Source organism: Aplidium turbinatum, chromosome 1 (assembly GCF_918807975.1).
Source record: "Aplidium turbinatum chromosome 1, kaAplTurb1.1, whole genome shotgun sequence".
NCBI classification, from domain to species: domain Eukaryota; kingdom Metazoa; phylum Chordata; class Ascidiacea; order Aplousobranchia; family Polyclinidae; genus Aplidium; species Aplidium turbinatum.
The window spans coordinates 57,087,999-57,102,440 of record NC_137472.1 but is presented as its reverse complement, the minus strand read 5'-3'; positions in this window follow the sequence as shown (position 1 = coordinate 57,102,440).

Sequence of the window (14,442 nt, the reverse complement as noted above, 5' to 3'; positions counted from 1 at the left end):
TACTGGCCTTACTGTATACACTTAATGGTACAATTGGTTAACAAAAGGAAAAAAACAGGATGAAAAATATTTATACCTAAGCATATGATACAAACGAATTTATTTTCACACGAGTCAGTTCAATCATGAATAGCTAAAAATCGATTTCGATCAGCTTACATCTTCAATTAAGCTTAATTCAATTCAATTCAATTCAATTCAATTTATTTTTCTTTGTCAGAACGCAAAAAGAAATGATATTGTAAAAAAGAAATACAGTAACAAAACCAACAAAAGGAAAAGGTGGCAAAACCTTAATGGTTTAAGACGTGCATAAAAAGATCTAATATTGCGGTATTTGCATCGATAAGTATAGTTAAGCACGGCCACCAAACCTGATACTGTAAAACAAGTAGCCTAGATGAATTAGTTAAGAATCAGTCGCCTCCTCGTTGCTGAAATAATTGAAGCGCCAATTCTTAAAGCAATGAGAACACGACTGAACCTAACAACATCACAAAAACAAACTAACACACACATATTGTAATTAGGTAATGGACTATCAAAACATGGATTATTTACAGATTTTATACAGAAATAAAGTGTTCGCAGCAACGATATTAAGTAGCCTATAGATTGCAGAACAAATACACAATATGGCAGCTCATTATCAAGATAAAATAGTTAAAAAAGCTTTGTTTTTTAAATTAATTTCTTGCACATGTAAAAGCATAAGAAGCATGATGGTATATATAGCAGCGTGTTTTTGGTATTGCCAAGAAGAGTTGAATCATCTTTTATAGCATCAGTGAGGGATGGAGTGTTTTTGGTATCGCTAATGAGAGGTGGAGACTCTTTGGTAGTGCCGATGAAGGATGTAGTAGTGTCTGAGTTGTTTCAAGTATCTTTTCCAACCAACCTAAACAATAATCTTACAAAAAGTCAATCCATTCTCTGAACGAACATAATAGCTTATAATAATTAGGGGGTAGTTACAGTTAGATGCAAGCTTGTAGTAAATATAGTAATATTGTAGGATAAATTTACAAAAGTGGCATTTGGCAAGGCATGCTATACCAGGATTTGGTGCAACAATCAGTAACACAGTCAGAATTAAAGAGTTACAGCATAGGTTGATTTTCAGAACGCAAGTGCTTTTTCAGGTTACTGCAAAATATTGAAAAGGTTTCAGTTTCGGTGATGGTTTTCGGGAGATTGTTCCACACTTTAACTCCACTAAACTGAATGGATTGTTGAGTCAGTTTTTTGGAGAAGTAGGGGAGGAAAAAGTGATTGTTGCTTCTGGTTGATATTGAGTGCAAATTGTTATTAAGTTGAAATAGAGAATTAAAGCACTGGGGTAAGTGATTGTGTTTGAGTTTGAACATAAATTTTGCAGTTTCTATTGTGTATAGTTCGTCAATTGTGAAGAAATTATGGGATTTAGAGTGATTTGATTCATGCTTTGCAATCATTTTGATAAATTTGTTGCAAATCTTTTGAAGTTTATTTAAAACAGTTACATGACCATGCTTCCATACACTTATGCAATACCGGAGATTGCTTTCAATTAAGGAATGGTAAAGGCAAATCAAATTGTTGGTGTTTAAGTAGGACTTAACCTTGCAGATCACTCCAAAGTTTTTGCGAAGTTTTTGCAGTAAGGATAGCATGTGGGGTTTCCATGATAAGTCTTCGCTCAACAGTATGCCCAGAAAACTAATAGTGTTGACACGTTCAATGGGTTGATTGCATATAGACAGTGTGTAAGGGAGGTTTGAAAGTTTATTGGTGTTATTGAATAACATGTATTTTGTTTTTTTTACATTTAGTGATAGCTTATTTGCTGCTAACCAATTTGTTACTCCTGTCATTTCCTCATTCGCCATTTCGAAAAGTTTGTCATAATTTTTACTGCAAAAGAATAAATTGGTATCGTCAGCAAACATTATAGATTCAGAGTGTACTAAACATCTCGAAAAATCATTAACATAGATTAAAAATAATAGTGGTCCAAGGATCGATCCTTGTGGTATTCCATAACATATTTCTCGTTTAGCAGACATTGAGTGAGATACTTCTACAACTTGAAATCTGTTTTGTAAGTAACTTCTGAACCAGTCATGGGCTATTCCCCTAATACCAAAATAGTAAAGTTTGTTTAGCAGAATGTGGTGATCGATAGTATCAAATGCTTTGGACAGGTCCAAAAATATACCTAGTGTTGTTTCTTTTCTTTCAATTGCATTTGAAATTTTATCAACAAGGTGTAATGCTGCATGACTTGTTGAGTGATTTTGTCTGAAACCAAACTGCTGACCATAGAAGAAGTTATTGCCTTCTAGAAAATTGTATATTCTATTGTACATTATTTTCTCAAGTACTTTTGAAATTGATGGTAATAAACTGATTGGTCGATAATTACTGCAGTCTTCTGCTTTCCCTTTTTTAAATACAGGTATTACTTTTGATGTTTTGAATGATGATATGAATTTGCCATTGGTTAAGGATAGGTTAAATATATGTGCAAGTGCAGCAAGTATTTTGTCTGGGGAAGCTTTTATAATTTTTGTTGGTATTTCATCAATGCCACAACTTAGTTTGGATTGAAAGGAAGAGAGAATTTGCTTAATTTCAAGAGTGGTGGTGGGCTGTAAAAAAATTGATTTACTAATAGGATTGGAAAGGTAATCTGAAAATTGTGAAGTTGTGTTTGGGATTTTATCAACTAGCTTTGATGCAATTGAAGAAAAATATTTATTAAAGTAGTCAGCTTTATCTTTGTTGTGAACTAAGATTTTATCTCCAGCAACCAGACGGGACCATTTATTGCACTTGCTTTTCCCTAATAGCTGATTTAAAACACTCCAGGTGCTTTTAAGATCATTTTTGTGTTTTAACAGAGTAATTTTGAAATGATTTTGCTTTTTGAGTTTCAGTGATCTAACATAAAAGTTTCTCAGAGCATTGTACCGGGATTTATTTATTTCAGATGATTTTCTAATATATTTTTTATATGCAAGTTGTTTTTTTCTATGAAGTTCACAGAGTTCAGCATCATACCAACATTGGGTTTTCATGTGTTTTACTGATTTGACAGGAAAACTATTTTTAAATAATTCGGAGTAATTGTTAAAAAACCTATTATAAGCTGCATCAGCGTTAGTTTCTTCCATAATATTTTTAGTGTTAAACTCTGATAGTCTTTCAACAAAATTACAGATGTTTGTGTTACTAAAGCACCTTCTCTCTTTGAAGTGGGAAAATTCTTGAATTAAACCTAATTGGGAGCATTGTATTACAGGCAGATGGTCAGCAATGCAGTCGACTATTATACCAGCATTTGTTTTGGCATTATAGACATTTGTCCACATGTGATCAATAGCTGTGGAACTGGATGAAGTAATTCTAGTTGGTTTAGTTATCAATGGGTGGAAGCTGTATTCAAACATTGCATCAACATAGTTACTAGTGTGACAGTTGTTATGGTCTAATAGATTGTAATTAAAATCTCCCATAATAAAACATTGTGCATTTGATTTTGATATTGTTTTTATAGTTAGAAGGAGTGTCTGCAGAAAATCAGAGTTGACAGCACAAAGTGATTGAGGGGATCTATAAATAGTACCGCAAGTTAACTTTTTCTTGTTCACAAATAAATCAACAAAAAAAGATTCAAACTTTTTTTCTTTCATAATAGTCAAGTCATTTCTTACAGAAAACATAAGATTATCTTTAATGTACAGTGCTGCTCCTCCGCCCTTTTGTTTGCATCTGCTGTTTGCAAGAAAAACATACCCTGCTAGGGAGGTAAATTCACCAATCTGATTTATTTTTAGCCATGTTTCATTGATGGATATTATATGTGGTTTAACTTTCATTGAGGTTACAAGGGCTTGAAGTTTAGAGAAATTGTTTGGGTTGGATAGAGATCTAATGTTTAGATGCATAGTTATCAGGGATTCGTTTATTTGCATATTTGCTAATAATGAGCTTGCTTCAGCTGAACTGATATACACATCATTGACTTCAAAATGTAGATCTGGTTCATCATTACTGGCAATTTCATTTGCATTTGAGGATGAAAAAAGCTTGTTAAGTACTGAAGGTTCATTGTTAAGGGGTTTGAGGAGCTGTGTGTATGAACAATTCTGAGAAATTAGTATCATCACAGTTTAAAAAGGGTAAAGAGTTTTGCAGACAATTTCTGCATAAGTAAGAATGATCAAGTTTTTTACATGTACCAGTGGGCATTCTTATATTACTGGTAGTGCATTTAAAGTGATAAGAAAAGCCACACATGCTGCAAAAGGTGGATTTCTGGTTGCTGCGAACAACCTTACTACATATGTTACATTTGGGTTTAAGCATAACAAATAAGGAACAAGGACTTACCTGTATAGCTGTGAAAAAACAAACCAAACTAAATGCAGAAAATGTAGCCTACTGGTTTACTGCCAGAAGCACTATTATTGTGCTATTGCTATTTTGGGAATAAATTGATCAAAAGGACAATAATAAAATGTACTAATGTCAGTTGACAGAAAACATATTTCTCTGATTGTCAGACTTGTAGTCCATGTACTACTTTGCAACCGTTTTTCTTCAGGGACCTTTAAGAATTTCATTTGTTAACTTAAACAGTTACAACATTTTTTCTGTCAAATTATTTTCAGTTGCAAATTCTTGGCAAATTTTGAAGTGAGTGCAATTACATCAATGGTCACTAATTCATACATGGACCCCAATATAAAGTTAATTTTACTAGTTTATTTATCAATATGTCATTATCAGAGAAAGAACAATGCTTCTATTTACAATTTAAACTGATAGGTTATTATAGGGATGTAGCTAAAATCAAGTTTATTTTATTTACTTAACTCTTCAATATCCTTTGTTGAGTGAACTTGGTGCTTTTTTTCCTTAACATAGGCGAAAATGTTTCCATTGATCGTGTAGACATTACTTTTCCCAAGTTTCTCTTTTGCCTGGTTAACCAATAAAAGTCTTTTTTTAGTTAGAGATTCAGTGATTGCCATTCCTGTACCTTTCAATTTTGTTTTTGACTTAAATATCATGTCACGAATAGACCGCCTGGTAAATTTCACAATCATAGGTTGTTTTTTAGACCTTTGGGACAGTGGATGACAAATACTGATGTCCCAAGCAGTTACCTCAGTACCAGTACTCATTTTCCTAATAAATATATTTAAAACATAATTAACGAATGAGGCATGGCTGCTTGATCTATCAGGCATGTCTGAGCAGCCATGAATGATCAAGCAGTCACGCCGAGAATACTGTTCCTGCTTGTCCAGCTGTTCTTCAAAGTTTTGTATGGCTGCAGATATTCCACTAATCTTCTTAGCAAGGTCATCTATCCGTTTGTCTAATCGTTCAACAGCATCTTTTTTAGGACCTGAAACAACAGGGACGAGATTAGAATCAGCTTTAGTTGCAGAGTTTATGTCACTATACTGACCTTTGAGAACCTTTTGTTCTTCTTTGATTTGAGCCAAGTCTTTCAATAAATCCTTCATCATGTCTCTCAAATCGTCTTTACCTCCCATTGCAGTACCGTAATTAATAGTAGACTTATTGAATAAAGATTTATGGTCGTTTTAACACAAACTTCCTAGGCACTCATTTACCTAAAACTTATTCAAATAGAATCAATTTAAGATCTTAAGATCTTAAGATCAATTTCATATAGCCGAGTCGTTCATATCAAGCATTGTTGTTGGTTTGACATCTTTCTAAAGATAGTTCATTTTCTTGATCACCTAAGCTTATTTATTCATTTTTTATGTTGCAAGGGAAAAATCCAAGTACAGTATTTAAAAAGTGTTTCACTCGGCCGTGAAACAATTTTAGTTGCAAAGTATAACCACAAACCAACCCACAGTAGAACTAACCTCCTTCTACCTCAATTGATGTTCGTACAATGCTCAGCAGCGCATTGTGAAAGTGCTGCGTACCATCTCAAATTACCGAGATATTTTGCATAATGGGAAAGTGGGAAATTTAAGAAGTTTCTAACTAACAGGAATTCCAGAGATCGAAACTCCGGTTTTAAAATTCCTGTTGAGATATTTTTACAAAGCAAATTTTGCACCAATGAACGTTGAAATTGCAACACTGTTATTTCCTCATTATCAGCTTTGAAACGAAAATCAGCCACTTACAATTCAAATGAAAAATGTAAGCGATGTTGCCTACACCAGATGTCCCCAATTACCGGATCGTGACCCAATTCTGGGTTGCAAAAAGTTTGCTTCTGGGCCGCGAGAACAAACGTCCAAAACGGCCATCAAGAATGCATAGTAATTAAAAGTATGTCCTTAGCCATAGAATAAACTGATTACACTGAAAACAAACAATTGCAGCCATGCACTAAATACGTGCGAAAGAAAATTATCTGTAACCTATTAATCTATTAAAGTAGTAACGGATCTAAGGAGGGGGCACTTGGTCACGTTTCTCCTTCAAAATCTAAAAAACACGTAAATTGTCTAAATTTTTGCATATTTTTCTCACTTGTTTCGCTCACTCAATCCCATGTGACAAGCCTATCGGGTGGCATTGGGATCGCATGGCTTCAGCAGTGAATATAAAGAATTAGTACCAGTAAAGTTTTAAGGCCTTTAGAAAATCATGATACCAAAGAAATATTTCAAAGAAAACACCTCGCTCACCAACTACCCAACAATTAAATTGACCTATTTCAGGATGAAGTGAAATGGGCCTTGTATAAGTTACATAAGCTACACAAGGAGGGAGCACCTCAGATGAAATTTCGAAATTTTGCTTTAAGCTCACACAATACTGTACAAACCTTGAACAAATAAATTGCTATTGAAATCCTTCTGTAGCCGTGAAGGAAAATATCTTTAAAAAAAAACTTCGATTATATATTAAAACTTGTCGCTTAAACTTCTAAAGAAATCTAATTTTAATTTGCATGAAAAGCAATTAAAACAAAGTTAAATTGCTCAAAAATTTCTGAAGAGCAATCCTCCCAAGTCTAGGCCGTTTCCTTTTTGGACCTTAACTGTTACTTTTTCAATTTTATTTTACGAATCTTGCGAATGTTAAAAATCTTAAAACCGGTCCGTGAGAGAAAAAAGGTTCGGGACCGAAGAAAGGTTGGGGACCGCCTACACCATACAATAAGAAAAATAAACAGCTACTGCTAGTCTATACATAAAAACGTTATACATAAAAACGTTATACGTTATAGGCTACTAAAACGTTGTTTGAAGCTGAACTACCTGAATAGAGTTGTAAATGCAAAAAAAACGAACCGTTTTTTTTTTGAACGTGAAAAAACACGCGTTTTTTTGTTTTTATTGTTTTTTTTTGTTTTATTTCATATTTTACTGGAAAAGTTGCAAATTTTTTACAACTTGCAGCTTAGTTTCATTATAGTGCTCTTGAAAAACATTAAACTAGTAAAAATGGTTTCCATGGTGTGCTGAAATTACGAAGTGTTTGTGCTTGGCAGCAGCATATGTTTTCTGCATAGTCCTACGTTGTTTCACTTTCTTTTTCATTCTCAGGCATGTTTGTGGCAGTAGACCTGACAAACATTGAATTAATGCAATTTGATACGTGACATAATGCGCATGAGTTGATTTCTTTTTCCTTTTATGGAAGTGCCCTTTATGGAAGGTAGCCTACGGTGTTAGTATACCGGTACTTGTTATTCTTGATACACACTTAATGGTTTGACGAAAATTTGGCAAAGAGGAGATGACACTGCAGTGGCGTTGCCAGGAATTTGAAAGGGAGGGGTTTTAACGGCCGGCGGGCGAAGCCCGTCGGCGTGTTCGCTTAAGACCACATCCAGCGGTGAGGGGGTCTGGGGGAAAATTTTGAAAACTTACTTGAATTTGATGCATTCTGAGAGCATTTTCAACAAAAATGTGAATATGAATATTCCTGTAAAATAGTGCTGTCCGGTGGCGTAGCAAAAGAATAAGATCATGTTTTCTTTGGCGTTTTTCGGAAATGAAGCTAATTAGTCTCTAGGCCTATGTTTTCTTCTGATATTTGAATGTTTGGTATTCGCAAAACTCGCTCTTTTAATACAGTTTCGTTTAAAATTAAGCAAACTTTGTTTTAGAAACATAAAGAGACTAAAAGCATCATTCTCAACATCGTGACGTCACACGTGTGCCAAAGGGGGTTGAAACCCCCCTTGGCTACGCCACTGGATGGCAGTATGCAGAACACACATTACCTTAATTGTTTGTGGTAATTTACTAATGCAAGCTATTGCCAATAGCTTGTTTAAACATGCTTCCTTCAAGGACCGCTGGGACATATGTGTCCCATGCACTTAACCGATTACCCTGCAGTTAACTTTAAAAAAATGGCCACTGCTGATACCCTAACGTATAGTATTGGATGTTTATCCTTCAAATTAAATATAAAAATTGGAAACTCTGAATCATTTTTCTTGGTGTTATTTTAGTTTGAAAACAGTGAAAAGTTGGGTAACACCTAGTACATCACACAACTAAGGCGAAAGAGAAAATTGAATTAAGTCCTGTCTTTGTCATGAGTTACCATGGGGGGTGGGGGGGGGGGGTTGTATACCTGGGAATGGTATATAAGTCCCCCACCCCCCTTGGTTACTCATGGCAAAGACAGGACTCTATTCAATTTTCACTTTCGCCTTAGTTGTGTGATATTCTAGTCTTTACCGAAAAGTTGAGGTTACAAGTGCATTTTTTTATTGACGTAATTGAGAAATTTTCATGTCATTTAAAAAAAATTTTTTTGGTTGCAATGTGGTCTTAAAGATTTCTTTGTTGTTGCATGCCAGTTAGAATTAGGATAGAAGTGAGTATTATGGCATGGAAGGAGATTTTGTTTGCATGGGACATCACATATGTGTCCCATCGGTCCTCAACGGTAACTTTTTATGTTTCTTGAGAGACTGTGTATTTGCTATATTCCAGGATAAAAACACAATGGTTAGGCCAACTGAAAGTTCTGCAGACTATTGAAAATGATAATTTTTGATTAAAGAACATTAACAGCTAAATTAGGACTATTCACTATTTTAGGCTGCTAAACTGCAAATAACTAGCAAGCATTATCAATGCAAAAAAGTATCTCATACATCCACAAGTTCAACTCTCTGCACAAATTTAATCAGTGCATTTGCCCAAATAGCCCACTAAAGTTTGTACAGTTACATGCTAAAAGTTCTGCCCTTGCACACACTAGCCTATGTTTTGTCAAGAATAGGCTATCTGTATATTCCAGAGTAGTCTGTTATTATGCAGTTTACAAAGCTGTTCTTATGCTGTTGGCGAATAATGTGCTTAATCTTTCATATGATTTAGCCTATTTCAAGTATATTTCAACTTCATTCATTCAGAAATTCATTATAGGCTACATAACTACATACACAACAGCAAACTGCTAAAATGCCATCTATTGCTCAAACAAAAATGTTTCATTTGGATGAAGAATCGATTGGTCAACTTCAGTATTGCAATGATGGCGATGATGAAGATGTTTCGGTGCTTGATGAAGAAGATATTGGATCCTTGAAAGATGATTTTAAAAATGTTGTCAACAATGGTGGTAATTTCCAATTGAGATTGTCATTGGACTTCTAGAACAAAGTTCAGCTGGTCACACATCTCAAGCTGAACCATATGTGGTAGATCATTCTTCAATGATGTCAATGAAAGCCAGTTACTGGCAAGAGAATGTTCCAGCTCCCACTTTTTTGACATGGAAGAAGTCTAGGCCTACTGGTACACCTGTAAGCCTAGACTGTCAATTGTCTGGTGTAGGCCTACTGTGCATAACTAAAAAGTTGGAAAACAGGACAAACAATAAATGTGAAGAGTGCAATATTTTTCTTTGCTATATGAATGGCAGTGACTGTTTCAGAATGTAGGCTATCATCAAGTGTAAATGCATGTTACAATAACTTTCAATGATACACTGTTAGACCCTTAATGTTCTTCATTGTGTATTACAATGTTCTGTTTTGTTGTTTTGTGAAATTACAGTACAAAAATTTGCATACATAGGAGTACGCATCCTAAAAGTTATATACTTCTTTTGCAGTAAATGCTGTACCCTGTAGGTGGTAGGCTACTACAGGTTGGTAGTGGTAAACATACACTGTCATACCATACAAAGCCTGCATATGAAACAGAAGAATTTGTTTTGTAAAACTTCTGTCTATTGTGTTTTTAGCCATGTTTTTCAGTCACTGTAAGAGCAAAAATTAAAAAATCAATGTTTAAGTACAGTATTGCGGATAAAAAATTACCATTGAGGACCGATGGGACATATATGTCCCATTCGATATCTCCGGCATATGAAACATTTTTTCAAATTTTTTTTGGTAGATGTTTTTTATATGACATTTGAAGTGTATACAAACAAATTCTACCTAAAAAAATTTTCGGGAAAATTAATGGTCCTCAAAGGGTTAACTGATAGCTTAGCAACGATGTGTAAGCTTTATAAATGTTGAAACAGAATTATTCCTTTCGTGTGTTGTAAGGTCTTAGACACGTTGTGATTGATGCTTCTTGCAGATCATTTGTGACATAATGCAAGAGATCTTATCACTGATATTTTTAGCTGTCAAAAGTAAGTGCATTTGTCAGAAAAGGTTTAGGTGAATGTTCCTTTCAAATACCCACCACCCATGTTGACTATTGCTAACTTAGTAACTACAAACCTGAATGAAGAAATTTTTCCTTTAAAGTGGAGTTTTTCAGCACTGTTCAGTGTTCACAGAGTGAATAAATGCTTCATAATACTTTTCCTGACAAGAATAAAGTTTTACCCATATTCCCGCAATGCAGGAGAAAGATACAAAATAAACATTAAAGATGAAAACTTATTTTATTTGGGAACAAGAACAAATTTTAATGAAACTAACAAAAATCTGATGTAGTAAGAGTCTATTTGTCTGCTACGAAATAGTTATGCAAGATCAGAGTCCTCAGATGAATAATCTGTTGTGTTATTGCAATGAGATTACCTTAATTGCTACATATTGTGACATTTAATGTCAAAATAGGTAAAATAAACAAAAAAAACAAAAAAAAACGTTTATTTACATCTCTATACCTGAAGCTTTAAAGGCAAGCACGTTTCAAGCAAGGTCATTCTGTAGCCTACTACAAAATACCGAACACTTTCAGTATATTTACTTCAGTATTTTGATGTGTAATCACCAAAACACTTTGATTGACCTCAAGAAGCACATTGAAACTTAGAATGTAGATTTTCGATCACAATATAGTTTTTAAAAAGATGTACATAGCCCCAGACAACAAACCAACGGCTTTTCACATTGATTCAACGTAACGGTTGATTGTTGTCTGGGGTGCGAGTAAAATTTTTACACAAGAATTTAAAGCCCCGCAAGTTTCTGTACTATTTCTAAGAAAAGATGTAATCAGCTGTGAAGATGCAGCGAATGTATAGTTTTAAAATGGCTGCAAACATATTATTTATATTATTCACATGTCAACAAGCTGTGTTTTAAATCTTTCCTTTAGTAGTATCTTGTATAGTTTATAAATTTAAAATATATAGCTACCACAGATGACACGATCCCAATAATAAGAAACAAAAAAATGATGCTGCCACTTTGGCAAGAGGTTTTAGGTCGAAATGTTCCCATTGTTTTCTTGCAGCGTTGGCAATTGTGATTGACTTCTTTCATGTCATCCAACACAAACGGCACCCAACAACACAATGGGCTGGCAAAACAGAAAAAACAAAAACACCAAAAATAAGCATCTTGCTTATATTTGCTTTCCGTCACAGTGGAAACAACATCATTGCAAGTGGAACAAAACACTTCCGTGGCTGGAAATTTTGTAAACTGCATAATTATTGGTTGTGTTGTAACCACTTCATTGTGGACTGAGGCTCCTTGTCTTGGACTGAGCGTCATCAGTTGAACTTGATCCGTTGGAAAGGGAGCTTTGAAATTAGTGTCCGTGGAATTATCAGGTTGCAAAAATGCTGCAACGTTGGTCTCGTAGTTTATCGACGCATCATGAATTTCGTATTGTTCTGTCATCGTTGATGAATCCACAAGTTTTGGGTTGTCCTTGTTGTTCATTTTACTCAGCAGTGCAATAAAATAATTTTTAGTTGTTTATTTATTACAACTGCAACTTACGTTTCTACAATTGATAAATCATTCAAAAATACACATACAAATTGTGAGCACAGAGCTTTGATGTTGTTGCAAGCTTCTGTTGTACTTAGGGTGAAGAGGAAAGATTAAAACAGCAGGTTTGCATAAAAAAGATAAATGAATGAAGTTGTTCACCAGACATTTAATTCAGATAATACGAAACCAAGGAGGTTTTCAGAAATATTGGATAAAACTACCATTCAACGTTTTATAGGCAGAGAAAACTTTTCCTCGAATCGTTAAAACTTTCATGATCAGATCACCGCTTCAATGCGTGATGGAAAACTACAAGGTTCTGCAACACTGTTTTTTTGCATTCTGCAATGCCTGATGCAGATCTACTTGTAGATTTCCATCACGCATTGAAGCGGTGATTTGATCATGAAATTTTCAACTGTTCGAGAAAAAGTTTTCTCTGCCTATAAAACGTTGAATGTTAGTTTTATCAAACATTTAGTTTAATAGCAGGAAACACTCTTTCGGTATGAACTGAGCTAAGCTACCATGAGGTGTTCCAGGTGATAATCTGCTATTATTTCGACGTTTCGTCAATCAGACACGATTGACTTCTTCAGGAGGCCGGATCAGGTAATGACTATACCTGTCTAGCATGGCAGAACACGGGACTTTGTTGCTGTCACTTGTAGCCTGCCTAGACTTCTGTAGTCTCATACAAACAAAGTTGAGTAAATATTGGGCTCTGTTGCTTAGAAGACATTCTTGCGATATCCAATTTCACAATCAGGCAAATTTGAGAATCAGTTGATGATATGCTTTGTTGAAAAAGCTGACTTGACAAATGAGAAAGAAGGAAATGACAATAAAGTTTTTTTTCATTTTCATTGATTACCAAGGTTTGGAGCACTGCTTCTATAAGCTTACAAAGGATAATTATGAACACAAAAGTTATTAAAATGACAAAAGCAGCTCAGAAGAAAGTTGCTGTTGTTAAAGCTGAAATAAGTTACGCTTAATGACGTTGTATTGACGTAAAAGTTCTTACCTATCTAAAGTTTCCATTTCCTTAAGCCTTTGATTCCCTTCCAGGACATGAATACACAGGTGGTCCTTTTTTTTTGCTGTCTATTATAACTTGGTTGTTGTATATCTTGTGCAAGTCCATTTTAAATGCTATAATGCTGATTATTCATCAAAACAAAACTTTACCTCTCAATGAACAAAACTTCTTTTCGTTTTGAAACACTTTGAAAACTCAATATCATTGATATCATTGTGTCAATGTGTCAATATCATTGTGTTTGTGTGGATATCAAACAGCTGTGATTGATTTTGTCACAATGTGTCCTACTCCTTGGTACAACTTTATCAGGGTACTCAAAGTTTCTTGCAAGTACCTTGTACAGCTTTGAACTTTTGAACAGCCCTAAAGTTAATTTTAAGCTTATAAGTTCCCCCACCCCGGGTTAGCGCAGTCGATTGAGCTCACGATTTTGTACAGCATATGAAAAAACTGCTAAATTAAAAAAAAAGTTTCACCCTCAGGGTGTGCGCTTGAGCAACCAACTTTAAGTAGATCTCTTCATATATCGGCACCTAGTGGGTGGAATAACTCGTAAACAACAAGTGGAAACAACTCGGTGACCGGTCTGCGTTTGCGGATCAAAGCCTCTACAAGTATGCTCTACTGAAAGAATTAATCTTCCTGAAGGAATCTCTCAATCCAAAGAGAAAGATTTCCACAATCAACCAAACAATAATTCGATTAACTAATGTCTGAAAACCAGTGTCGTGCTAATGCTGTGTTCTACGTTTTTGTTTTAAAGCGAACTAGGTCTATCAATTTTAATTTTTTTTACAATGAAACTAATTAATCTAATCAAAAACAAAGAGCTCAAAATGTAAATCTTAAACTCAATTTCAGCAAACAAACGCTTCTAAAACTATACTGACTTCATCTTCAGTGCTATAAATGTGCTCACATTTATAGCACTGAAGATGAAGTCAGTATAGTTTTCGAAAAGTTTGCTGAACATAAGTTTAAGATTTACTTTGTTTTTTAATTAGAAAATAATTAATTTTGTGAATTTCTTATGCGTTCACAAATTAACCAAAAAGTAAATAGGCTAATAGACATGAATGTTAAACTGATCAAACGGCGTTCTTACATTGTAGCTCATTTGTGCTTTAATCTATCAGTGTAAAAATCAAACCAAAATTGCAACCAATCTAAAAAATGTTTAACTAACCTAGCTTGAAAAAATAAATTAAGCTAGAAATGGAACAGGCTTTTCTAAATTTTCCTG